This window comes from Monodelphis domestica, chromosome 1 (assembly GCF_027887165.1).
Source record: "Monodelphis domestica isolate mMonDom1 chromosome 1, mMonDom1.pri, whole genome shotgun sequence".
Classification (NCBI taxonomy): Eukaryota; Metazoa; Chordata; class Mammalia; order Didelphimorphia; family Didelphidae; genus Monodelphis; species Monodelphis domestica.
The window spans coordinates 654,939,525-654,964,594 of record NC_077227.1 but is presented as its reverse complement, the minus strand read 5'-3'; the positions used below and the strand labels follow the sequence as shown (position 1 = coordinate 654,964,594).

Below are 25,070 nucleotides of genomic sequence, written 5' to 3'. Positions count from 1 at the left end.
TTTTTTTACAAAACCCTTATCTTCCATCTTAGAATCAATATCTATATATTGATGCTAAGGCAGAAGAGTGGTAAGGTCTATGCAAAGGGAGTTAAGTGACTTGCCCAGAGGCACACAGCTAAGAAATGTCTGAGACCAGATTTGAATCCAGCACCTCCCATCTCTAGACCTGGCTCTTTATCTACTAAGCCACATAGATGCCGTGGTACAATTTTCAATAATCATTTTATGACTTTTTTGCAATCTATGTTATTTTCTTCCATTTCATCCCCTCCTTCCTTAAGACAACAGGCAATATGATATAGTTTGTACATTGTTATCCTATAATACACATTTCCACTTTTATCATGATATGAAAGACATATGCCATTAACATTACAGAAAAAAGTCATGGAGGAAATAAAAGGAAGAATGGTAAGCTTCAAACTGCATTCAGATCTCTTTGATTCCTTTTATAACAGTGGATAGCATTTTTTATTATGGGCTCCTTGGCGTTCTCTTGGATCGTCGTATTTCTCATAATAGTTAAGGCATCAACATATATCATCTTAGTTTATTGTAGTATTATCCTTTCTCTTTCTTAATGTCAAAGAAAACTCATTTCAGATTTGATAGCAGTTACAGGGAAGGCACTATGCTGACATCTTGGGCAGAGCTAAATAATTTGCTGGTAAGTGCTTAACGAATCCCTTTGAATGCTTATGAATCCTTTTTTTTTTGGTAGGGAAACAGACATTAATTGGATAATTACTATTTTTTTAAATTTAATTTAAAAATATTTCCTGAAGTACCTACTATGTTTAAGACATTATACTTGAAGCTAGAAGAGAAAGGAATTACTATAAGATTGAATAATACATTTCCCTTGTCTTTAGATCCTATAAATTAGTTTTGGATATAAAATGTGTACAAATAAATTATATATATTTATATAATAGTATGTAGTACTGGATGGAGAACTGGCCTGGAAGTTCAGAAGATGGCTAAAAGTCCTACTTCTGATATATATTTGGTATGTGATCCTGGGTAAGTAAAATTACCTTCAAGCTACTCTTTAAAATTCGGAGTTTTAGGGAAGTTCCCACCTTGCATTGGTAGATGGTGTTTTAGCACTCAAAAGCTCCCTATATTAAAAAAATGACAGATTCAGAACCTATCTCCAGTTCTTGTAAGGGATCACGTATGGAGATAGCCTGATAAGGATCATTTTGTGAAGCAGGTGCTGAATTGCCCTTACTGATTCCTGGAAACATCATACTTCTTTCTGAAGAAAGGATACAGCAAATCCTGCAGCATTCATTCCTTGGTCCTCCACCCCATTAAGTTGAAGGAGAGAGGGTGATATTGGAGAGCAATGCAGGCTAGTTCTATATCAAAGCTGGGGGTACCATTTCTACATCCACCTCAGTACTTATAGAAGATGAGTCATATGAGCCCCAAGGCTCAGTGACCAGAGGACTTACATCTATATAAATGATTGAATAGTGGATAGTCAATGTGAAATGTAAAATAATTATTTGATATTCCTAAAAATGCTCTAGGCTTTTGATGGTTTTAAATCTTAATTACTAAAGAAAATACTAGAAGGTATAAATTACTATATCCTATTTTAAATCTTTTATTGTGTTGCACTTCTTTGTGCCCCCATTGCTTAGAATGGTATCTGGCACATAGTAGGTGCTTATTAATGCTTGCTGACTCTAAATCCTTGTGTGGAGTGAAAAATAATATCCTTGGGGGCAGGCATACCCTTTACAATATGATAGTTTTCTTTTTTTCCTTACATATGAATCAAATCTAAGTGTTAAGTAATTTTCCCTGTATCTCCTGAGGGGAGGTACAAAGAGTCAATAGTGCAAGAAAATCAAACTTTCTTTTAAGTGTTCATTGTCTGACAGGTCTAAAACTTGTCCACACATTATTGGTTCAAGAGGAGAGAGGGTTCCCCTTAGTGAAGAGCAATAGGGTATAGTGTCAAAGTTCCCTGGGTCCAGTAAAGGTTTACATTGTTAAATAGACTGAGATTAGTGACAGAAGAGAGGAAAAAATCATGTGCCAGGGAAATTTAGAAAAGGAATAAAAAAAAGGTAATAGACTATTCCTTCTGGCTAGAGAAATCAGTTGAGGCTTCAAAGGATAGATAACATTTTAGTTGGATTTTTTATAAGAGGTAGAAATTTGAATAGATTTTGTAGGGTGGACATGATGGTGGAAGGGACATATTGAAGGGGAAGGGAAAGCATGTTGGAATAAACACCCATCTTTACATAATCTTCTAAGATTTAAGAACTTAAAAAAATTTTTACAACAACTCTATGAAATAGGTATTATCAATCCTATTCATCTTTTAAAGTTAAGGAAACTGCAGCTCTTAGAATGGAAGCAATTTGTCTATGATCTTACAACTAAGACATTCTAGGTTAGATTTGAATCTGATGTCTCCTGACTCTACCTCCGGCATTCTATCCAACAAGCTTCTTCCCTAGGAGAAAGGTTCAGAAGTGGCAGAAGATGAAAAATACATCTATAAAAGATGAGAAAATAGAAGACTTCAGTCACCAGCAGAGTTGTTTTCATTCTATTGAATTGCCTAACCTATGAACATAAACTTAGCAGTCAGTCACCCAGTAAGCACAAAAAGGAAAAAAAAAACAATCCATGTGTTGTAATCAATGCTTTTGTGTGCAGTTTTTTGAAGTATGAGATAGTGAAGTGGCAATGTCATGGGAATTATTTTCATCAAAATACAATGATAAGAACTTGGCTGTAGTAAAGCAATACAGAAGCATCTCTCATCCTCCTTTTAATAGAGAGGAGTGAGACTACATACAGAAAACTGTATACAAAGTCAGAGGCAATCATATATCAGTTGGTTTTACTTAACTTTGTTTCTTTTTTGGAAGGGAAATATCATTAAAAGGAGGGTATAGCTTGAAATGGTTGCTATAAAAATAAAAGATATCAATAAAAATTCTTTTTTAAAAAATGTAATAATAAATACTCTTCCAGTTTCTAGGATGCCTGGCTCACAAACTGATAGATAATGTGTTTCCTTAAAATTATCTATATAAAATTTTATGTGATACTCATAAAGGTTATTCTTCTTTGTCATATGGGGTTTATAAGAAGATAATTTGAAAGGTGGACCTGGTCAGTTAAATAATCCGGCTTCTACTGAAATTATCATTTCACTGATCACTAGCTACAGTGGGCTTTACTAATGACTTTGAAAGAGGTCCTTTCTACATACTGAAAGATGGTAATAAGCACTAGCCAAGAGTTTACATGTCTTTGTGGTGAAATTGGATGAAGGTGATTATAGGACCCTTGAGGTAAACTAATTCCATGCCATTCTTTTACAAACAAAGGCTCTGAAACTCTGAGAGGTTAAATGTTTGTCTAGGGTCACACAGTTGGTAAGTTTTTAACATGAGGTTCTAGCCCAGATCTTGGTTACTGCAAATCTGGTGCTCTATCCATCATGATACCTGTCACAAATTTCTAAATTGAATAATGCTATCTATACCACTCTGAAAATTGAATAATGCTATCTATACCACTCTGAGCAGTCTTAGAAGGTTACCCATGATGCATCACATCATGGTTAGGTTGGGAGAAGAGCCTTGTATGTACTGAAGCAGGATCATTGGCTCAGATACTGGGATTTTGCCTGGCTCCCTGTCCATAGAGCCATCCTCACTGTAGATGGGGAAATCCTCTCTGTGGTCCCAGTAGAAAGTTCTTCCTTTGCCAGATGGATTAGCTTGTTGGGTGCTGGATCATGTTGCCCCACATGGTGAAAAAGTACCAGAGTGAGCCTTCCCTGGATGTGGTTAACTGTGCTGCATCAATTGGATTTACTATTTTGAAGCTAAATGGAAAATACTCTGATACATATGTTTTTAATGTGGAAATGGATGAGGATGTAAAATTATTCCTTTTCTTTATATGTGTAGGAGGCTACATGATCTCTACAAAGGAGTATGGTGACTTTTTCCTTCCATGTTATTGAGTTTGTTTACTTGGGTCTCTATGCAAGATCTAAATGGAGGTATATTTAGAGGGAGTCTGAACAAACGAAAGTTTGTTCAGCAAGGGACAATTATCAGTATCTTTTTGGTATGGAGGGAATAGCAATAATAATAATAATGAAACATAATAATTGCTGGCATATATATGTGTTTATGATGCTTTAGGGTTTACAATATTAAGTCCAATAAATTAAAACCTTTATGTATTACTAATTTATAGCTGGAAAAAGGACTTCAGAGGTCATCTAATTCAGACTTCTTACTTTTCAGATAGGGAAACTGAGACCCACAAATATGAAGAAAGAAAAAAGATTTGTACAAGGTCATAAAACAAAGGAAATTAAAAAAAAGTCAAATTTGAATTTAGAAACTCTGAATTTAAATCTAGCCTTGGATCACATTGCCACCCTACAAGCAAAATATTTTTCATTTTCTTATATTGGAATTATATTGGCAAATCTGACAAAACAGAAGTATTATGGCAAGTCATATTAAGTCTTTTTAAGGTTGTCTCTTTCTTTTGTCTTTTCTCTCCTCTCAAGTCCCAGTTGCTCTTTATCATCTTGTCCATTTCAGTTAACTGACTTCCTTCTTCCTCCTCTCATCCCTCTTGAATTTATAAAATTAAGTAGTACTTTATGCTTCCATAAAATACCTTTTTCTTTGTAATTTAATCTCTACATCAACCTTATTATAATTCCCATTTCACAGATGAGTCTCTAAAAGATTATTAGTCTTCATTTGAGCCACCTTTGGAGAAATCAGCTCAGTATGCCAGGTCATTTAAAAGACCAGTACCTTAATAACATGTTGGAGATAATAGCTTGAATATTAAAAGCCATTGTTTTGAGACCAGCTTTAATTAAAAAGCTCAGGTTCCACATTAACATATTTTTTCTTCTTTTTTCTATCCAAACTATCAAGGTGATAAGGAAGACACTTTCTATCATTCAGCCACTAATTATTTTTTAAAATTCTCTTCTTAATGTAAGCTGTGACTTAGATTGCATATTTCTCTCATATGTGACATAGATTGCATATTTCTCATTAATCAATTTTTTCATTAAAGAGGCTTAACTGTTACTGTCAATAATAATAAAAAAACCTCACAATGCAAACTTCTTTTTTTCCCTTTTTAAACATGAGTCTGCTTATCCTTAGCAAAATGCAAAAAAAAAATGACAGGGCACTAAGTTTGGCTGGTGGAAAATTAATTTAGGTCACTCTATGGTACAGTTACTATGGCAACTGCATGCAAAATGTAGGAGGCATGTTCTTCATCAATGTTAATATAACATTAAGCATTCTTCTAGAATTTTTAATCAATGTAAACTATAAAACATTCTTTGTAACTAAAATCCAGTGTAAAACTTAATGCCTCCTATAGTTGTATTATATTTTATTATATTATATTCTCTTTCAAGTATCCAAGAAATGGCCTCTACTGAGAAAATGAGATGGTCTCTTTGCTGGAGATATATATTTGAATATATATTTGAGACAGTGATTTAGTAGCTCTGGTGGTAACTGCATTTTTGATTATCTATAGGACAAAGAAGGAAACCTAGGAGAAAATTTGTTCAAAGCAAGGCAAAACAATTTGCAGTGGCAAAATAGTGGACTTAGAGTGACCAAGAATTTCACTGTCCAAAGTCATGTTGCTAAGGATCCCTCAAAAGAAGATGAAGAGGATCATGAGAGGATTGAGAGGCCCGGTCTTATCAATGTGGTTTTCACTCCTATAATCCAGGTCACAACTCATTTATTTCTTCCTATCCTGTGTATCTTATGTTCATGTCCTTCCAGAACTTCATCAAAGGGGTCTACCCAAAGCATTGTGGGCCCTTCCTTGAGTTCTCCTGATATTATGAGAGTACCAGGGGCACATACCTATCCATCAGTTGTCCCTTGTTCCCATCTGCTTTATTGGTTGTAATGTTTCAGACTCTCATAATGGAACAAAAACACACATATACACAAAGACACACAATTGCTAATGGAAAGAAAATTCAGTTTGGCTAAATATAAAAAGGTCAAATGGAATGTTTGGTACTTTTATTAAAAACAAGTTCTCTGTGCAGAAAAATTAGTTTCTTTGGATATGGGTAACTGAATTCTAAGATTCTTGAAATTCAGTCAACACACTTTTTATTAAGTACCTAATATGAGTGAGGCACTGTTTTTATGAATATGATAGTTGAAATAAATTAAATGAATGCTAGTCTCTATGCTATAAGGGATTCACAAGTTTATCTAGTCAAAATACTTCTTTTTTATAGCTGGTTATATCCTGGTGACATATTCCAATCTCAAAGTATGATATGTAAGTTCAAGGGATAATAATGAAAGGTGACATAAATCATGTCCTTTATTACTTGAAATCATGCTGAAGGAGTGTTAGAAACATGGTCGCCTCTAACGTCTATCATTTAGGTACCTCAATTTTGAGGATATATAGAAAACTTTCCATATCTTGATTCTGTAATACCAAATAGAATGTAAGCTAGATCTTTTTTAAACTTCATGTTTTTTTAAATGAAAAATATTGAATCCATTATGTAACAAATAAGTAATTAATTTTGCAGAAAAAATGGAAACAAAGGAGAAAAACTATCAGAAAACTGATGTAAAAAGAATTTATAAGTATGCTTTAATGTATAGACATATAGGAATTTTTAAAAACAATAAAATATTGTCATGAATATGTGTGCTTCTGGGTTTCTTTTTTTATCTGTGTTGTACAAAAACCATCTCATCCTTGGGAAGCCCCTTATAAATTTGAAATTGTTACTTTTACTGGGCCATCTGCAAGATACAATTACCATGTCAAGTCTTCAATGACTATGTCTAACAAAGCTAATCAAATTTAGATATGCAGTATAAAATAAACACTACCCTGAATATTTAGTGAGAAGGAAGATTCTTTTAAGTGAATCCCCATTTTTATATGTAACTATCTTCTTTGGCAAAATGGACCTTCAGAAATATATCCTGATTTTTACTCTCCTTTTCTGCTATATTTAAGAATTACTTAGCATAATTGTAGTAGCAACTCTGTATTTGAGGGTAGTTAAAAGTCTGATAGCAAATCCAGGTTAAACCCCATGTGGTGTTTAAAATGTGGCTTTTCAATTTCACCAGAGGCAATAGCATTCCATGTAGTGTTTCTGAATGGGAATGAATTTTTATGACCACATTTGGGTTAAATCTCTTTGGATGAACATAGGTAATAAAAGGAAATTCTTGACCAAGGAAAAGTGAAAAGCATATGCATCCTCAATCTTGAATTACCAAACCCTCCCAAAATCACACTCCATCAGTAATCCACATATACTATTGCAAAAAGCCATTTGGGACTTCTATTAAATCTAAATAGCTTCTAGGGAACAATTCTCAGCTTGTCATTCAAGTATTTATAAATTAGGATTTCTCTAAACAGACTATGTTTCAAAATGTTGGCTGGAAATGGTTCCTTGAACAGTAAAGTCCAGTCATTTCAAATGTTCTTAGTATCAAAAAAAAAGTTAGAAACCAAAGTATTACCTGTAAGTCTGACTTTATGCTTATCAATCTGCCCCTTTCAATACTCTGCCCCGCTTTGCACTGACATTGTAAAAAATAATAATGGCTTAGAATATGTCTTTGGGCCTTTGGATTACCTCTGCTAGACCTAGAAATGAGGTAGATTTAAACAGGTAATGTCCATTTTCCCAAAGCACAGACATTTTTTTTTAAATAGATGTGGAACCTTTTCATTAACCCTCCACTTGCAAACAGGCACAGAATACAGGCAAAATACCATTTATTGCCCTTTTTATCAAGGAACAAGTGCAAATTCATACATGTACTTATTTCTCACTCAAGCTGGTCTTTCCTCTGAGAGTATTGTATAGGAAGTTTTAGCTAGCAGACTGTGAGGCAATCTAGCTCCACGGTTCTTTACTGGGGAACTGCGAACATTTAAAAAAAAATGATAAATATGTTTGAATGTAATTGGTTTCCTTTGTGATCCTATATATTTTGTGTTATGCATTTAAAGTTATTATGCTGAGAAGAGATATGTAGGCTTCACCAGACTGTTGCCAGAGGTCCATGACAGAATAAGTTAGGACGCCTAGGTTAGACCCATTTATGTTTCATGGATGTGGCATAGAACTATTAACCAAGATGTCCTGCCTTTCCAGTCACTACTCTTTTCTTTGTATCATTGAGACAAATTGGAGAGTTCTAGTTTATGTGTATAATTTTTGTCTTTCCAAGTAGATCTTTGAGGAAAAAAGAATGTTCTATATTATATATCAGAGAATAATTAACATGTGTATCTTGTCTCCTAATCTGCTCCTTGAGCAGAGGATCACATTTCTCCTTCCTATCACTGAGCACTCTCCTAGACCCATATTAGGTCCTTAAATTACATACTTACATACTCACTTACACACACACACACACACACACACACATATATAATGTACAAAAATATATGTGTGTGTGTGTATGTGTAGGGAATTCACATATATAGAAAACTCCTCTCCCAAACATCAGTTCAGATAGGAGTCTTGACCATAATGCATTGTTTGAGAGATTAGCTCCTCCAAGATACTGCATTCAGATATACCTCCTCTAATTTGGACATGACAAATTAAGTCTAGCAAACTATTCATCCATAAACTAAAGTCCAATTTCTACAGTAATTCTCCAGGTCTTCAGATTTGTTCAAGAAGACAATTACGAAGGTATCAGGGTAGGTTTGGTGCTTCTAGTATACTCTTCATATAAGTAGAAGCAATTCTACTTATGAAAGGGAGGAGGGTGGAAGAGAAAAAAGACCTTGACATACAGAAAAATCCCTTAAACACTTAGCAGGAAAGGAACTCTATGAATAAAATATAGTATTATATTATTAATGCCACCACTCAAGCTCTCTGAGGAGGATACATATACAATTTTCTTTGGGAAGAACAGGAAAGTGTACACATGTTTCAAATTATTAAGGTCACTATGATGAACTATGGAGTTTCTTTAGATCTTAGTAAAAAAGTACCAAGCTCGCATAAGTTGCATTTATTTTTTTTAAAGAAATCTTCATCCAAATAAAGATTTTCTACAAACAAACGTATATATGCGGATTATAGAGTTATTCCTTCTGCTGTACACATGATTGTATATAAGATCTTGCAGTACAGAATTTAATTGCTTTCTGCTCCTGAGAAACTAATTAATAATATGCACCAGGGACAGGACTGGAGAAAAATCTGATTTTTACATTTTGAAAGTATGTGGTAAATCTACAGTTGATCCAGCTGCATATTTTTTAAATAGAAATGCATCCTGAATTTCTCCAGTGGCTACCTCATTTGATTTATGCTCAAGGCCCTTTCAAAAAGAGAAGAAAATAATCATTTTTTTGATAGTCAGTCATCGATGGGTAAATTTAATAAGCAAACATTCTCAAAATACTATAACACATTATACTTAACTAGCTAAAGATTTGAATTCCTTTAAATAAAAGTATTATGTAATTTTTATTTATATATACATTTTATATAATTCAGCCTAAGACAATCCATATGGCAAAAAGAAGTTTTGATCCTTAAAAAATGATTAAGGATTGAAGGATAACTACAAAGATTGGTAGAGTTGAATGACATTTTTAAAAACAAAACATCTACGTGGTATTCTGTGGACAGAATTCTGGATTGGAATTAAAAGGATCTGAATTCAAAATCTGCTTTGGATATCTATGAATCGTGTGATTTCTAATTAGTATAATTTGTTTGCTTCCTTTTGCCTCCAGGATCAAAAATGTTCTGTTTGGTGTCCAAAGTCCTTCATAAGCTGGTTCCCTTCTGACTTTCTAGGCTTATTACACTTTACTTGTCAAAATATACTATTTGATTCATTGACACTGACTTCCTGGATTTTTCAGGAACAAGAGAATCCAGTTCTTGACTTTGCATATTTTCTCTAGCTGTTCTCCATGTTTGTAGTGTTCTCCCTCCTTGACTTCCTTTAATGCCCAATTAAAATCCTATCTCTTATAGCAGCATTGGTAAAGAATTGGCATGGGTGCCAGCCCACATAAGGGGATCTGCTCTGTTCCCCCTCTTCCCAGTATTCAAGGATATTTTTTTGCATGCCCTGTCCCTCTGTCCAACTATCAGAAGGGAATACTCTCTCTCTACTTTGGGGAAAAAAGTGGACTAGGGCTCACAGGCAGCTTGAAGTTGCAGTTTGGGCATGCAAACTTGAAAACGTTCACCAAGGCTTCTCTGTAGGATGCCTATCAAACACCGCAACTCCAGCACTTCCCTTTTGAAACTATTTTCTATTGTATGCCTATATTCCTGGATATAGCTTGCTTGCTTGGTATATATAATTTTGCATGTTGCTTCTCACCCCTCCCCAATAGGTTTTAAGTTCCTTGAGGGGAAGAATTGCCTTTTGCCTTAGTACAGTGCCTGGCACATATTAGTCACTTAATAAATACTAATATTTCTATGGATTTCAGGTTCCTCATTTCTATAGGACCAAAATAATAGTAACTATGTAATTCATAACCAACATTATTATAAGGTTACAATGTGCTAGTAATAAAATGCATTGTAAATATATATAAATGCTATTATTATTATAATAATATAAGATCACATTGATGTGGATGACTAGCCACCACATACAACAGAGATTTCAAATGAATGTCCCCTGGAGGGACAGGTGAGTACATTTTGAGGTCAATGCACATAGAACAATGTCTCAAATTTGATATATTTCCCTCCTGTAGGGAAATTAAAGAATTAAAGGGAAGAAAAACAGTTTTGTGTAAAGGAAGAACTAGGGTAGACGAATCCATGGGTGAAGGGTTAGAGGAGGAGTTTCCAAACTACAATTCAAAATCAATTAAACAATCAATGGCAATTTATTAAATAGCTACTATGTACCAGACACTTTATTATTAAAATCATCCCTAACTTCATGGACTTTATACTGTAACAAGAAAATAATTATGCAGATGTAGGTACATATAAATAATGATGTATAAATATATAACAAAGGAAGATAAGGAGAACTTTGGGGGAAGATATTAGTATCTGGGGAAATCAAAGAAGGCTTCATAGAAGACAGTTAGTAGGTAAAATGCTAAATGTGGAGTTAGGAAGACCTGAATTTAAATTCTGTTTTAGACATTTACTAGCTATTTGACCCTCAGCAAGTCACTTAACTACTGTCAACCTCAGTTTCTTCAATGATAAAATGGAGTAATAATACCACTTCTTTGCAGGATTGTTGTAAGGATCAAGTGAGATATTTATGAAGTGCTTAACATAGTACTTGGCACACAGAGTTGGTGCTTAATAAATGTTTGTTTCCTTCCTTAATGTAGAAAGTTTGACTTAAACTAATTTTTGAAGGTAAAAAAGGATTCAAAGAGGTAGAAGGTGAGAGTGAATTGCAGGCATGGGGATCAGTCTGTTCAAAGACATAGAACTAGGAGATGAAAGCACCTGTGTAAGGAACAACAAAACTAGTTTGTCTGGATGACAGAATAATGAAGTGGGATTAATGTATAATAAAGATGGAATGGTAGATGAAGGCCAGATTGTAAGGACTTTATAAGTAAAAAAAATTAATTTAAAAATTAATTTAATTTAATTTATTTAAACCCTTACCTTACATCTTAAAATCAATACTGTGTGTTGCTTCTAAGGTAGAAGAGCAGTAAGAGCTACACAAAGGGGATTCTGTGACTTGCCCAGGATCACAAAGCTAGGGAGTATTTGAGGCCTGATTTAACCCTGGAGCTCCCATTGCTAGGCCTAGCTCCCTATCCACTGAGCCACTTAATTGCCCCCAAATAATTTTAGATTAGCAATGGACATAGGAAGCTTGGGAATGGGATTGCCTATAGATGCAACAAAATATATCATTTTTTTTTCAAATAGTTTCTAATAACTTACTATAAAAAGCACTGTGACATTTGCACAAATTAAAATCTATGACATGACAACTGAGTAATTTGAGAGTCAACTATCACTGCAATCACCACTCTAATTTGTATGTCTGAAATTCTTTCTTCTATAGTTTGAAATCAGTTCTGCACTTGAAGTGAGTGTATGCAGGGATACAATGAACAAAGTGTAAGGTGATGCAAATTGGAGAGGCAGGAGATGAATTAAGAAGATAGTAAAAAAGTCAAACCTCTCTTTTTCCTGTCCTTTTGCTCCTGGGTTATGGAAGTTAGAACTAAGATAATAAATAAATCTATATGCAAATACTTAGCTTAAAATCATACCATATGTAGATGAGTTGAAAGAATTGTTTTGAAGAGAAAAGACTTAGCAGGAAACAAAATAGATATCTTCAAATATTTGGAGGCTTGTTATGTAGAATAAAGATTAGATTTCATCAACTCAGCACTGAAGCTCAGACCAAAGTGATAGGTAGAAGTTGGAGGAATATAGATTTTTAGTTTGAAATAAATATTTCCGAAGAACAAACACCATCTGAAAGTACAATTGGCTGGATCAGGGGATGTTGAGTTATTTCTCTAGTACCCTGCCTTCGAATGGCAGCTGGATGAACATTTATTGATATTGCAGAATGCATAAAAGCTTAGGTTAGAATGGATGACCTTTTAGGTTAAATATAGCTCTGAGATTTTGTGAATCTGAAAACCTTTTAGCAAGAGAAGAATCTTTTTCTTTGTTATGATTTATTTTATATAAAGCAGTGTAATATGTAACATAATAAATAATGTACTAATTTTTCATAAATATGTAATATATTATGATGATATTATTATTCACAAGAAACAAAATTTCATATTAGCTATGTCCAAAAATCTATCTGTTCTTTTAATAAGGGTATATGTATGTACATGTATATACACATATATTCTTTTGATAAGGATACATATACAACACAATAAAAATTTATTATGAGGAATTAAACTGGGGGGTCGAGAGGCATAATCTCATCATCTCCAAAAGGCTTAAAGGATAAAGCCACCTTAACTACTCTAGTGACTCTCACTACTCCCCACTCTTCACCCCCATAAGTAGTAGCAGCACCTTGAATTTAATTAAATAAAGGGCCTGGAATCATACCCATATGAGAAAGTGCTAAAGGAATCAAGAGTGAGTTAGCCCAGAAAATAAGACTTGAGTATTTAGACATATAAACATATATATATGTTTATATTTGTGTGTCTATATAAACATCTATACATAAAATGATAGTATTCTTGACACTGAATTACCCATTCCAAATCCCTCATATAAATAGAAATATTCACAACAATATGCCAATTTGGTCTTGATAGAATTCTAATTATGATATAGATTTGGCAAGATTTCATTATAAAATATCTGTACAAGTCAAAATAAATAGATTGCATTTAGTATATGAGCCAAACATCTTCAGCAGGAGATAATTTGTGTGTTTATCATCTGCTTTGGGGAAATGTGCCTTGATAGCTACAGAACCAAATGGAGTTACTGTTAAAAGCAATAAATATGACCCTCTAGCTATAAAACTGCAGAAACATTAAAAAGAACAAAGCAAACTCTTTTAAAGACTTATTTTTTAATGTCACCACAGTGATAAATTATTGATTTCCACATCTAAAATTAATGTTTTTACTAGAAAAGAAGCTTTTTTTTGCTGACAATTTGTAATCATTTATTTGTTTGCTTGGTTTTTTTTACCTCTAAGAATCCTAAGTGTTTATTGATGTGACCAGTTAAAAAGGCAGTTACCAGTCTGCAAGACAAGTAGATGCTTGAAACACTCAGCCTAAACACTACCATAGCAATCCCAAAATTCTAAGATCTCTTCTACCTTCTGTCAATGGGAGCTCTTTGAGAGGCAATGGACTATGTCTCCTAGAGCAAATAAGCTCATTTCTTCATATTATTCCTGAATGTGACCACAGGGAAAGCAACATTATCCCATGGTCTCTTATAATTGGCATAGACAATTATCTAGACTGGATTATTTGCTGGAGGTACAGTTCATTCCTATGTGTACCCTGAAACACTTTCACTTCCAAGATCTCTGAACCTTGACTGTGAAAAATGATTTAGGCAAGTGAGGAGACAAAATTTGAGGCAGCTCAGTGAATTTTGGGTGGGTGGGGGTGCAGAGGGAGGAGAGAAGGAAGAAGGAAGATGGGAGGGAGGATGTCACACTGCATTGAAGAAAGAACATCTCTCTAAGATGAACAAAGCTCTAACAGTTCTCTTTTGAATAATAAAAACACTCATCCACATGCTGACACCCAGGGATTTTATTATCAATTGTCACACACAGTAGTTTTATTAGTACCTATTCAAGACTAAGCTAATTTAAAAGTACTTGAAACCTTAGGCACATGTTTTTAAATGGAAAAAAAGTTCAGAAAGCTCTGCAGCTCTGCATTTTAAACTTCCTACTATAAATAATAATAGTGAAAAAAAACCCCAAGACTTCTCCTCAGTACCAAGATGCATTCATCAACATGGCAGGGGTCTGAATTGATATCTCCTTTTATGTTCTTCTCAGGCATTTTCAGGGTGCCCTGGCCTATCACAACCTTTACAACATATATTTTCTTTTTTGACTTAACTGCTTAAATAGTAGCTAGGTGGTACAGTAGAATGCCAGGCCAGGATTCAGGAAAACTCATCTTCATGAGTTCAAATTGGCCTCAGACACTAGTTGTGTGAACCTGGACAAGTTACTTAATTCTGTTTGCCTCAGTTTCCTCATCTATAAATGAGCTGGAGAAGGAAATGACAAACTATTCTGCCAGAAAACCACAAATTAGGTTATGAAGAGTCAGGCACAACCCACGCTATTAAACAATTATTAAGACAGCTTAAAAATTCAGAGTTTTGATATTGCTACTATCTTTGCTCAAGGTTCTCCTCAATTTTCTCCTTTAAGTTAAAAAAAATCTTTCTTCCCAAATTCTCAATATTGTTTGCCAACATGTGGTACAACATGTAAACCAAAAGCCTGAGCAATTTGGAAACTGAATATAGAAAAGGACCATTTGAGAATAAAGAGGACCATTCAAGGAGTCAGGTATAAAGGTATGGGAAGAAACCAGAGGTATAATAAGGACAGTGAGATTCCCTTCCTATTCAGGACATGAATACAAGTATTTTAAAATTGGGCCAAGATTTGGGGCTGAGTTGTTTATTTGTTTGGCATTGTGGTCTATTTTGTAAGTCTGTTGAAGTCTATAGATCCATAAAACTGTAAAGAAATCAATTATATAGAAATACAGTTACCAAGGTATTTTTTTCAAGTTCATGGACCTTTGTGAAGAACTTTTTCATTAGGGAAATATGGATATTTGAGTCCTTTTGGGAAAAGCCACTCTAACCATACTATTCAATTTGTATAAGAAATATTAAGATAAACAATGAAGGATCAATGTCTTGTCTCCCAACTCAAACTTTTAGAAGTGACTAGAATTTCCTAACTTTGAAATATGAATAACCACTCTATACACACCTTGACAAATTATGGACTATTTAACAATAACATAAATAGAGACTTTTTTTTCACTTTTTCAAGGGAGATGGCTAGCTAGCTCAAGGGTTGGAGGCATAAAATTCTTTTGTATTCTTCCCTTCCAGCTAACTCATATTTGAGTACAATCAGCTGGTTGATAAACATTTATTAAGCACCTACTATGCTACAGGCACTGTGCTAAACTCTTGGGATTAAAATAAAAGGTGAGGGAGTAGGGGAAGGTGAAAGACAGTCCCTGTCCTCAAGGAGCTCACAATCTAATGGAGTGTACCACAAGCAAACAAGTATATATAAACCAGTGACATACAGGAGAAACTTAGACCCAAAGAAATAACTTGTTAATTAAATCATTTCTGTAGACTACTGAATATACATAATATAAGGAACTTTCCCTCCCAAACAACATTTAGTTGAGGAGATTAAAAAACAGATTTTTTTAAAAAAGGAAATTAATAACTGTCAGGGGAGAAATTCATAATTTGTTCTTTCACACAGCTAAGTAATCTACTGGATAAAAAGTTGAATGTTGAATTACGAAGAACTGAGTTTGAATTCTCTTTCAGACATTTATTATTTTTGTGACCACACAAGTCACTTAACATCTTTTAGCGTGTTTCTTCATCCATACAATGGGGATAATAAAAGCCTCACCGCCCACAATTCTTTGGGGATCAAGTGAGAAAGCACATGTAATGTGTGACATAACTGCTAGCTGTTATTATTTTAGAAAATGGTAAACTACTGACAATATTGAGGAACGAGGCATAATGCTATTTAAAGACTTAATATGATTTTTCTGGAGATAATGTGAAGAATAAATTAAAAGTTAGGGGAAACTAGTTGCATGGAGAACAATTAATTATAAGTGACAGAGAACATAACTCCCTATTTGTTCTAGTTTAAATTTCTATTTGAATTTTAACTTAACTTGGGTGTTAAAAACATTCTTGTATCATTGGTGCCATAGTGGGTACTGTTTTGAGTTTGGAGTCAAATTCAAAGCTCACCTCTAAAAATTAGTATTCATGTTACCTTAGGCAAGTCAATTAATTTCTATGTGGCTCTAGTTTTTTTTATTAGGACATAGACAATTGGTGGAAGGAGATCCCATACTAGGAATTCCATAAATGTCAGAACATTATGTATTTGAGTTAAAAGTACAGGAGCATATGAGGAGGCAGAATGCCAAGACTCACAAAGAAATGCTAGCAGGCAGTTGCAGAAACTGCAAACAGTCATTACATTTTAATTATGGTATTCATACGTGGTGTTGCATTGATGTTGTTTTATGTTTTATTTATTTTATGGTGGCTTTTTTCTATAGTTCCAACAGTATCATGATGCCAAGCATACTAATTGATAAAAAGGCTTTGATGTTACTTTCTAAAATTGTATTTATATACAAACAACAAAACTCAATTTGTAGCAGGCTATATGAGATATTTTAGACAAAACTGAACACCAGAGTCAGCTTAAAATATACCTTAAAGAATTCAATAGTTCAACACGCAACTGGAGTGTCTATGAGATTAAGAGAGGAGGCTACTGATTAGGCAGTAATATACAGAAGTGGGACATAATAGTATGTGGTATTCCCATTCTACTTATAGCATCTGTGTCTAAGTAATGCCCTCTGGTAAAACTAGATGAATGTGTATTGAATACCTCAAGAGAGAAAAAAGAGCAGTAATTTGCTGGATGAATTTCATTATTGCCTAAAGTTTTGTCTATTTTGATTTGGAATTATTTCTCCTTGTGAAACTTTTTACAATTATCCCCTGATATGGAGACTAATTCATTTTTGCTCTTTTAAAAAAGATTATTATTTAGGGAATTTGACTTTAAAAAAATTATTTACTGATTTTAAATTTTTTCCCAGGGTGACAGGATTCATGTTCTCTCCCTCCTCTCTGCTTTTCCCCCCTTCTAGAGCTGACAACCACTTCCACTTATACATGTATTATTGCTCATAACATTTCTATATTATTCATGTTTGTAATAGAGTGATCTTTTAAAACCAAAACACCTAATTGTATATCCACAGAACGATTGATAAATCATGTGTTTTTCTTCTGAGTTTCTACTCCCACAGTTCTTTCACTGGATGTGGATAGCATTTCTTTCTCATAAATCCCTCAGAAATGTCCTGGATCATTGCATTGCTATTAGTAGCAAAATCTATTACATTTGATTGTGCCACAATGTTTCAGTTTCTGTACACAATGTTCTCCTGGTTCTCCTTCTTTCACTCTGCATCAGTTCATGGAGGTTCTTTCAGTTCACATGAAAATCCTCCAGTTCATCATTCCTTATAGAATAATAGTATTCCATCACCATAAGATACCACAAATTTGTTCAGTCATTCCCCAATTGATGGACACCCCCTCATTTTCTAGTTTTTTTCCAGCCACAAAATGCAATTATAAATATTTTTACATGTTTTTATCACTTTTGGGTTACAAACCTAGTAATGATATAGCTGGATTAAAGGGCATGCAGTCTTTTAAAACCCTTTGGGCATAACTCCAAATTGCCTTCTAGAATAGTTGGATCAATAGTGATTTTGATTTTTTAGATATTTTCTTAATTTTTAATAAACTGAAATGAATTTGAAAACTATAACTATACTAATCAATTCAATTTGTTTTCAGCAATTAACTGGTACACAGATAGAAAAGAAGCAGGAAAAATAATACAAAAGTGACAGATAGGATACTATTGTCTGTTGAGGAGGAAATATTGGAGACCTGGAGAACACAAATGAAGGTGTTATAAAATGTAAGGCACTAGGCAAAAAGGGCATCCCAGAGACCAAAATTGTTAAGGTAAACTGATGCAGTGACTATAAATATAGTAAAAAGAGCAACGGTCTACATTATCAGTTCTTGATCTTTTGGGTATGTAGGCTTTTGGCAAACTGGTGAAATATATGTCCTTCTTGGAGTTTTAAAAATATACATAATTGAAGGAAATAATAAATTTCAGTTAAAGGTTAGTGAACATTAATGTATAATATCCTTTCCATTCAAGTTCACAGATCCCCTTTAATTGATTATAGACCCGAGGATTGGTGGGAGATCTCCCTTTAAAAACCACTAACCTAAACATCAGAATTACATCTAGGTTTAAATGCTACACTTAAGTATGTAACCTTGAGTTTGCTATATGACCCGGAGGCTAAAGTGCTAGATCTGGGATCATGAAGGCTTGAGTTCTAATCTTGCCCTAGAATCTTATTAACAATTTATTTCTAGACAAATAACACAATATTTCTCTACTACAGTTTCCTCACTTTTAAAATGGGAATGACATCTCCCAGGGCTCTTGTGAGAATAAAAGGAGGTAATATTTACAAAAAGGAGGTAATATTTTGCAAACCATAAAACATTACATAAACAGTAGCTATCTTTTAAGTTACTTATAGTTTCTGGGCATCTATTTCCTCATCAATAAAATGAGGGACGGGGGCTGAGACAGAATATCCTGGGTTCTCTTTACCTCTAAAAGTTTATAAATCAGGTCCATGTCTTGTGAGCTTTTTCTTGTATCACCATTCCTTCTCTTTTCAACAATTCACTCAGGATTGATAGAAATGTCCTATTTTCATATCTGAAAGGAACAGTAATTACTAGGGTTTTCCCTTAGCCTTATATTCTCTCTGAAAGATACAGATAGCACAGACCCTGAGGCATTTCAGAAAGAGGTATCCTTTCGAAAAAAGCCTTTAGATTGTGCAGTTACATTCTTATAAATTCAATTTAGGTAGAATTTGGTAATTCAAACAGACAACATAAGCTGCTCTAAAAAGAGTCATCTTTCAGATAAATAGCCCCAAAGACTTAAACTAGGACCTAAAAAATGGTTTGATACCAACAGAAATGAAAATCTAATGATGCTATTCAACAGGTTTCCATTCGTTTCATTAAGGTGAACAGAAATTGAAATCAAATTTATCCTTAACTCTTATCTTCAGTTTCTTATGTTCCACCCCCTCTATTTTCAAAAAAACAAAAACAAAAGAAAAAAGTAACAGTTATTAATAAATTTATTTTAATATTTTATTAATGATAATTCTGTTATTATACCTTGAAAGACAGGTTCTACTCTGTCTTGAAAAGTTAAGTAAATTCCAGGAGATAAATCTTAGCCCATATCTTGAAAACATTCAAATGTTTCCAGTAATGATTATAATTTATGTGCCTGCATATGACAATTTCTTTTAAGATATTATGGTTCTCTTGGGTATAAACATTCAAAATTAAACTTTATGGCAATGAATTAAATTTATCCTTGTTGAATGCATAAGCTTCTAAATTTTTTAAAAGAAAATAAAAATATCTAGGAAATTTAGGATTATCACATATTCATAGGTACTATGGTTTGTTTTTAGTCCAGTGGGAAAAGAGGGAAAAGTTTGGCTTTCACAGAGAAGGGGAAGTTATATTTATGACATTATTAATCTTGGTAATCTTTGTGGACACATATGAAAGAGATATCTGACTGGAAGTTGAGATTCTTTTTTGGAAGGTGGAATGAGATTGAGGAAAATTCTGAATCACCTGCAATTTTATCAGTGTGGGGAATTCCCAGTGTGGAAAATATCACTAACAGTGTTGATTGACAGTCTAATTATAAATTATAGTCTCAGAGATCTGCCTACAGTACTGACATGTTAGCTAATTTGGTAATATATGTCAAAGATAGGACTTAAATCAAAGTCTTCCTATATCCTATGCCGTATTGCCAGTCAACCAGTAACATTTATTAAATAATTAATCAGTTATTAATATTAATTTTTATTTATTAATGCCATCTATCAAATATTGGACATAGTAATTGGGATTCAAATATAAAAGTTAGGTAACCTTAGTCCTTCAGGAGTCAATTGGGGTGCATTGAGGGGGGAAGGAATAATACAAAATATTCAGCAATTAATTAGCAAATATTAAATGCCTTTCCTAAAAATTCACATTAAATACAGAATGATAAGAGTGTGTACCCATTGATACATGGAAGAATTAGAAGGACTTAGGATAGTGGAAATCAGGATATCTATGTACCTCAAAATATCAATTCTGCTACTGATGAGGTCAATAATATTAAATAATTTAATGTGTCTATAACTTCACTGTACCTACTGTAATATGTGATAATATGAACTTCCTGACAACTATACTCATGATTAGGATGGTATGCAAAATTTATCCTTCATTTTTATTTATTTTTTAATAAAAATTTACTCATTACCTATGTGACATTGGGTATATTTCTTCCCCTTTCTAAGATGAAGTTGTCTTATTTTTTTTTAATGAGTGGTTTTCACTGGTGAAATATCTCAGTCACTTTTGAATTTTCAGTTGATGATGCCTCAACATGGCATTGGAGAGGACCCTAGACTCTCCCAGGAAGATTATATGATTGGGGTGAAACAAGGATGTCTATTATCACTACTATTCAATATTATACTAGGCAGATATTATCAAACTAGGAAGGTTTTCAATATAGATCCAGGCAAAAACTTGTGCTTGCTGTCTAAGGACTAGCTCATTTAAGTTCAGAGAGGTTCATCACCAGAAGGTACCTCCCCAGGGATAAATACATACTGCATTCACATACATATCCATATGTGTATACTATATTTTTATATATGGATATGTACATATATATATATGTCCATACATGTAAATTATCTAGTAAGTTGTATTTGTAACTAATGATTTTTGAGTTATGCATTTTATGAATTAAGATTTTTTTCATAAATTTATTCAGCAAAATATCTAAATTTAGTTCCTGTGTTCCTTTGTTAAGAATCTTGTTATAGATCTAGAATTGGAAAGGACTGCAGAACCCAACTAGTATGGCCAGCATTTAATTCCTGAATATATAATCATCAAGGGTCGAGTCAGACATGTTTTTAAGGAAAGTCCAGATCTAGGGAGGCTGAAGCTGGAGATGAAGGAACTTATAGAAGGCAGGATATCTAACTTTATGAATGTGAAGGGTTGTTATGTGGAAGAGGGATTAAACTTGTCCTACTGGGCTCCAGAGGGAAGACCATAAGGCAGTGGAAAGGTCTTGGAAAGGAGAGAATTTATATTTGATATAAGGAACATTTTTCTAAATATTAAACCTACTTGAAAACAGAATGGGCTGCCTCAATAGGTGACTGTTTCCCCTTTAGACAGGCATTCAAATAAACACTGGATGACCACTTGACAGGTTTGATTGTCAAGAAGATGCTTATTCAAGTATGGCAGACTCAGGAATAAGAGGTCTCTCAGGTTCCATCCAGTTTTGAGGTTGGGTAATTCCAGACCACAAAATCCCTTCATTCCAAACTGATTTTCTACTTGTAAGGGATGTGGGGAATATTTAATGTCCTTTGAAAAACCTGATAACAAATAACACTGCAAACACTGCAGCTCATGACTAAGAAAGCACTGTATAAATGCCAGTGATAATATAAAGATAACATTTATTATTAAATGATTAGACCAAATATCCCATAGAAAAAGCCCAGTTCCCATCACTACTTAAGAATAAAATAAGAGAACAAGCTTGTAAATGAGAAAAGAAATTCCATTTTCTCTTAGTTGAAGTTTAGATTTTTGCCTTGTGGTTACAAGAAGTGTATCTTTTACTATAAAAGCTATTTTTTTTTCAAATGTCCACCCACAGCCTTAAAACAAATACTTAATAGGCAAGGAGTCTTGTCTTCCCTTCATGTGATGGAGTTTACTCCTTGTGTACCTTTCAAAAGTAATAGGATGTTGCAGTAAAAAGTCTAATAGCTAGACTTTGAGTTCAAGAGGCCTTTCAAAATTCAGATATAAAGCTTTCTATGTTACCAAAGATGTCAAGTAATCTTTTAGAGCCTCCGTTATGCTATTTATGTAATAAGGATAAAAATTCTTACACAACCTACTTCCCAATGATAGTATAATTAAAGTTTTTGGTAAACCTAGAAGTGGCATGCCCGGCTATTATTATTTCAATCCACATAGAAATCAGTTGACCTTGAAATTCCAGTTTTCTCAGTCATAATTCCACCCTCTGGGCATGAAGATTATTGGAGTATCAAGTGACTGACAGTGTCAAAGGAGCTTGGTGATCTGGTCAGCACTCTTTATTTTACAGATGAAGAAACTCAAGCATTTGTTATTTCTACCTCCATAATATCTGTTAAATCCATTTCCTCTTTCTCTAATCATACAACCCTATTTTTGTTCAGGATGTCATTACCCCTAGCCAGGACTTTCTATGTCCTCCAAAATATCTACTTCTCTCATGCCATTCCCCATTCCAGCTTAATATATAGGTCTAACCATGTTACTCATCTACTGAATAAATTCCTATAATACCTTATTAGGAACAAATATAAATGGCTTCTTAAGGTTTTTAAGGTCTTCACACTCAGGGCCCAACTTCAGTTTCCCGACTTGTTGTACATTACTCCCTGGAATAATCTGGTCAGACTGGCTTTGTTGCTGTTTCTCACAGATGGTACCCCATTTCCTGTGCCTTTATACTGGCTGCTTCCTATATCTGGAATATACTCTCTCCACCTCCACTCTTTTAAATAATATATTTCCTTCCAAAGCCTATACTTCAAAGTTCAAGCCTCACCTTATACAAAAAGCCTTTCTTCATCCCATTGGTTGGAGTTTATGCTCCAATTATCTTGCATTTGTTTAATCTAACTTTGCCCATGTATATATTACCTCCTTTTTATGATGTAAGCTTCTCCAAGGGATGTTCTATTTCCTTTTTTTTTTGTTGTTACAGCCTACACAATGATGCCTGGTACATTATAAGTATTTAATAAATGCTTGATTAATTAATACAGAAAGTAGATGAACCTGAAAAAACTTAACTGGTAGATAGTCATTTCAGGGTTATTCTCATGAAAGAGATGAGTAAACTGAGGCTGAGAATAATTCATTGACCTGCCTATGGTCACATGGCTTTCAGAGGTAAGATTCAAATGAAGCCTTTGATGCTTGTGTGAAGGGTACCTTTATTTTAGAAATTGCCCAAATTTAGTGGGTCTGGCTGGCACTCTGTTCATTGTACTACCTATCTACTATTCAGATAGATATAGAAAGATTTGGATACACACACAATATGTATTTGTTGAATTCATTCTGTGAAACAGGCACTTAGCTACACGCTAAAGGGATCTTTATGAAATAGAAATAACATAAGAAAAGTTTTTGTTATTCTACTTCTTGGTGCTAAACTGCCTCACTCCTTTAAAGATTTGACATTTGCATTCAAATTAGTACAGGAAAATCTGTAGCATGAAGCCAACTTTGCTATTTAACAATATCTCAGCCACAGTCAATTAACTGAATAGTTCAGGGCAGTCAGAAATGATTTGCTTGTCTGAATATTTATAGCTACCCTTTGTCCAATTAGCTATCTACTCTTTAAGATCAACGAGGCAGGGAAAAAAAAAGAATGAAAATATCCTTCTTTGAGTCAGAAGTGCAATGGTTACTTTTCACATTGGCCTTCCAACTGGACAATACTGTTAAGCTCTGTGTGAATTAACACAGTTCCTAAGACCAACCTGACTACTGTAATATTATATCTAGATAATCTTTAAAACCTTTTTTTTCTCACTGAAATGTGCATTTTCTTTAAAAGAATAACCAAAATAATACACACATTTGAAATTTATTAGCTGTCAGTTCTACTCTTATTTTTCAAATATTGTCTGTTGCTAATCACTTTTCATCTTTCTTGATATCTCAGAAATTTGAAAAAGTTGACCCTTTACTATTGGACTTTTTATTCTGCTTTTTCCCCATGACAATATTCTCTCCAAAATCTCTTCCTATCCGTTTGGTTATTACTTCTCAGTCTTTGTTCTATTATATTGCTCCCTTAAGGTGGATGTTCCCCAGAGCTCTAACTCAAGCTCCCTTCTCCTAACATGCATCATCTATTCCCAGATGATGCAAAATTCTACGTATAAATTTTTAATCTCTCACTTTAATGTTAAAGAGGAACTTGGAATTTTTCTCTCAATATAAAAGCTGAATTCCCACTTTCTTAGATGATTAATATCTGACAAGGCTACTATATCTAGGCTGACTAGTCTTGTTTCACTTTATTCCCTATTATCTTTCTACTAGTTGCTTTCTAGCTCTATAAGTAACTACCTTCCTGCCTCCCCATTCCTATTTTCTAGCTGTGGAATTATAACCAATTCAATATTACATATCTACAGAAAGATATTTTAGTCGACTCTCCTATAGTCTACTTAACCATTTCAGTAATATCCAAATCAAACTCTCTTCCCTTTTCTCTCTGTGTCTCTGCCTGTCTCTGTCTCTCTGTTCTCTGTCTCTCTCTGTCTCTCTTTGTCTCTCTCTGTCTCTGTCTGTCTGTCTGTCTGTCTGTCTGTCTCTCTCTCTCTCTCTCTCTCTCTCTCTCTCTCTCTCTCTCTCTCTCTGTCTCCCAAATTGGGGAAGACATGACATAAGTGGAAACTGGGGATAGGTGGCATATACA

At 33.9% G+C, this 25,070-nt stretch overlaps 1 protein-coding gene and 1 pseudogene across 44 annotated transcripts in view; both read right to left on the bottom strand.

The window, feature by feature from the left end:
- Positions 1-25,070, bottom strand: part of NRXN1 (neurexin 1) — a 1,454,617-nt gene that overhangs the window by 1,166,738 nt on the left and 262,809 nt on the right. The gene's annotated exons all lie outside the window — the stretch shown is intronic.
- LOC103092009 (obg-like ATPase 1) overlaps positions 1-25,070 on the bottom strand; it is a 92,272-nt pseudogene that overhangs the window by 8,758 nt on the left and 58,444 nt on the right.